Genomic DNA, 4,705 nt, shown 5'->3' on the forward strand with positions numbered 1-4,705 from the left:
AGATGCCTTAGAACTAAGTACCAAAAGGATTCTATACATGACCGTGATTTGACATCGGTCAAAAGTTTCCACAGCGAAAAATAACAGAGAAACTTTGAGTTTAAGTAGACTTTGAAGTATTTAAGGTCTCAACGATAGAACACAGACTAAATATCATTGTTTTTCTTTTGTTTGTAAGCATGTTTATAATATATATATATATATATATATATATATAATATATAATATATGATATATAATATTTATGTGAAATATGCTGAAATCAATGCATAGAAGATGAATTTTATTTTACTTTAGCATGTTTTAGGTTATAATGATATTAGGAAAAACTTAAATCCAACAGTTTTTCTAGTTCATCGTTTAATGTCATCAAATGATTGTAATGTTTTATATAATTTATCAAAATATCTGTATTTAGCTTATAAAAAAAGACGTGATTTACTTTCTTCCGTTCTCTAAAATGTTACTTTGTTATGTAAAGGAGTAGGAGGCCTAAAATAAAAATAATTATCCTAGACCATGGGGCCTAGGGAGGAACCAAAAATGTCCCTGGTTCAATTCCCGGACGAGCCCGTTATCTTTCTCAAAAAATGAAAAAAGCACAGGCAATCAGTCAATATCACAGTCTATCAGCAAAAAAGCAGTCACTTAGCAAGAAAGCACAGTCAGTCAGCCAGTATTCCTAGAGCTTCTCATCGAAGCTAGAAACAAAAATGTCCACTTTGCTTTAAATACAAAAAAAATATGATCCAATACACTAAAGCTAATGACAGTGTGTTTTAATGATGATGTGACATAAGATTTAACGCAGTTATTACCTCAGTCGATACACACATGATGTGTTTAGTTTCCATGGAACCAGTGATGTAGCAGCGATTTCTTGAATATTTTGTACTTCTTCGGAGATACTTATAACGCATTGGGTTTCTTTGTGCTTTTTGTTTGGTTCCTCTGCGGATGAATTAATTATTCTTTCTAAATGTATTAACGCCAATTCTTGGTGGGCCTGGTTTTGAAGCAGGCCCAAACCCTTCTTTTCCATACCAACTTTACACTTACAAGGAGTCAACGGATGAATTTGCCACCTTGAAGATAAATAAATGATATGTATTTAAAGTGAGAACATAACTAAGACATACAATTTTTATTGTAATATATAACTTTTAATTTTGAATGTAATTGGTATAGAAATGAAAAAAAAAGATAGTGAGAGATTGTGTGTTTGATTCCCACTAGAGACCTCTACTTTCATACGCTTATAACAAGGTACTTTCGTTGATAAACTATGTTTGATACGATTTCGTTCTGTCATGTTCCTATAGATTTCAGCATTGTATTATTATCTATTTGATTCATATATTAGTTGTGTTCCCAGTTCTAAGCAGATGGTAATGGTTAGATCCGTAATAACATCGTACGGGCCTCTGAGGTCTAAACAGTAAAATGCTCGCCAAGATAGCGAGGGATTGCAGATTGTAATCCCACCAGAAACCTCTTTTTCATACGAATCTGTAAGAAATTTTCGTCGATGAACTATGTTTGATATGATTTTATACCATCAAGTTCCTATATATCATCTATTTGATTTATACATTATTTTTGTTTCCGGTGCTAAGCAGTAACTTGATTTGAATATTATTTGCTTTATTTACTTGCTGCTACCTAAGCTATTACGTTGCTTAAAAATTGGCTCCACTATGTGTGGAGCCAATCGTACGGGCCTCTGAGGTCTAAACAGTAAAACGCTCGCCAAGATAGCGAGGGATTGCAGATTGTATTCCCACCAGAAACCTCTTTTTTTTCATACGAATCTGTAAGAAATTTTCGTCGATGTACTATGTTTGATATGATTTTATACCATCAAGTTCCTATATATTATCTATTTGATTTATACATTATTTGTGTTTCCGGTGCTAAGCAGCAACTTGATTTGAATATTATTTGCTTGATTTACTTGCTGCTACCTAAGCTATTACGTTGCCTAAAAATTGGCTCCACTATGTGTTGGCCCGGATCTCAAGTTGTAAGAAGAAAGGTCTGTAGTGATATTGTATGGGACTCAATGGTCTAATGCTTATGACGCTCGCCTTGACGGCGAGAGGTCGCAGGTTCGAATCCCGTCAGATGAATTTTATTACACAATATCTTTATTTATTTATAGGACAACGTTCGTTGATAGCCATGCTACACGATGTATTATGATGTCCTTTATTCCAACACTGTATTTACCTTTCTTTTATGAGTTATATATAATTCAAAAATGTTAAAAGGCTATATATAACATATATATGTACATGTATATACATATACATATATATATACATATATACATTTTTACATATATATATACATATATACATATCTATATATATATCTTATGTCTATTATGTCAACGTATACGACTCTACTTTGTGCATTCGTACTCATTTTATATTATCAAGACATACGTGAAACCTACAATCATATATATATATATAGGCCTGTATATATATATATATATATATATCTTGGTGTGAGACTCTTCAGATAAAATTGCCTAATGACTAAAAACATAGAAATACAATTGATTGAGATAAGCTGAGCATGCGCAGAAAGCCAGAGCGGTAATTTAAAGTGTTCAATTAGTTGTGTCTACAGGTTTGATAAGCAATGAGAGGGATTAAAGTGATAAACATAAGTTAAGTAGCAACATTACATGGGAAATGTTGCTACAAACACCTGGAAACACCTGGAAACAATTATTTAATTCTATTTGTGACGTTCATCTACCTGTTAAAAGAGTAAACGGTTGCCTCTTTAAGTGGATGACGAGTGATTTTCTCAGACTTGCCAAAGACAGAGATTATCACTACAAAAAAAAAAGCTCACAAAACGAATAAATCTGAAGACTGGCAAAGAAGCCAAACATTTACGTAACAAAGTAAATATCTTAATGGAAACCTTAATAGAAATTACTGTTCATCTGCTATTAAATAATGTTAGAAATTCAAAAATAATAATAACGATAACAATAAGGCAACTGGTCTTGATGGTTTATATACTAAATTATTAAAACTTGCGGCCCCAGTTATCTGTGACTCGCTAGCCTATATTTTAAATTTATCACTGATAAATTCTATATTTCCTTTGGAATGTTAACGGGCAAGAATAACACCTATTTTCAAAGATGGAGACCGAGCATTGATACTATGGCTTTAAATTGGTTCAGATCATATTTAGATGACAGATCTGAAATAGTTAAAATTAATTCTGCACGATCTGATCACATAAAAATAAATATTGGTATACTACAGGGATCTATTTTAGGATCCTTTCTTTTCAATATCTTTGTGAACTAATGTAGTCAAAGGTAAATTTATCGTGTATGCTTATAACACAACTATTCTTTGTAGCTCCTCTAATCCCATTATACTTCAGAAAGATCTTATATTAAATTTTAATTATGTAACCCAGTGGTTCAATAATAATAAATTAACTTTAAATACACAAAAGCAGAATTCATGATATTTTGAACTTCTCATTTACTTCCTATTCTCGGATATTGTCCTTAAATATAATAACACGAATATTGAGAAGGTCATGTTTATGAAGTATCTTGGTGTCATTTTTTATACTAACTTAACTTAGGCCTTGCATATTGATAATATGTCTTCTAAAATTTCAAAAAGAATTGGTGTGATTCGTTGTGTCAAACAATACCTTTCTTTTAAAACTAAAAATTGTTGACCAAATTATTTGATTATTGTGATTGCATTTGGTACAACATAACTAATCATAACTTAACTGAACTTCAAATTCTTCAAAATAGGCAAGGAAGAATTCTTTTCATCTGTTGACGTTCATACTCCAATTCTTATAATCATGAATGGGTTGTAATGGAAAAGATTGGTCGACAGATGGAATGAACCCCTTCTATTATTAACTTTCAAATGTCTAAAAGAAAAGGTCCCGTCTTATTTATGTAATAAATTTATCTTTAATAACAATAATGACTCTCAATGGAACAAGTCTATAACAACTTGATTGAACAAATATGGAATCGGGTACAAGGCAAAAGGACATTTATATATCGTGCAACTAAAGCCTTCCAAATGAAATTAAAACAATATTTATGAACTTTATATACAGTTTTTTTAAAAATCATTTAAACGATATATAACTAAACACTATTTAATTACTCTCTTCTAGACAAAATATTGAATCAAAATTTTACAAATTTTTCTGTTTGCCTTTTCCTTTTCAATTTTGTAGTAAGTTTTAAGCAATTTTGTTTTCGATGCAGTAGTTTTATATTTAAGTAAATTTTGCTTTTGATATATTTTTTTACTTATGATCCACTTGCGACAAAAGTGCTAAGTCACTGAAAAGTAAAAGTCACTGAAAAGTAAAGACACAAAAGACAGAAATAAATTCAATTTTACATAAAATTGTAATTACAGTAGTATATAAAGTGTGTACAGCGAATGAAGATGTCATTTAAAAGTATTTATTATTTTAGTACTACTGTATTATGATGTTATGATCAGATAGGACAACCCATGTATGCATATATAGCATTGTAATACATACATGATTTATGCCGAGGATATGCCCAGGCCACCATCAGCTCACTACTATCGCACGTGCCCTATAGAAAGATTTATAAGATACGTCCTCTTTTGTGCACTATTTTCAGCCTACTGGATCTTGCAATGTTTAATATAAA

The sequence above is a fragment of the Anneissia japonica genome, unplaced genomic scaffold (assembly GCF_011630105.1).
Source record: "Anneissia japonica isolate Jap-2015-1 unplaced genomic scaffold, ASM1163010v1 scaffold2394_len201251_cov164, whole genome shotgun sequence".
Lineage (NCBI taxonomy): Eukaryota > Metazoa > Echinodermata > Crinoidea > Comatulida > Comatulidae > Anneissia > Anneissia japonica.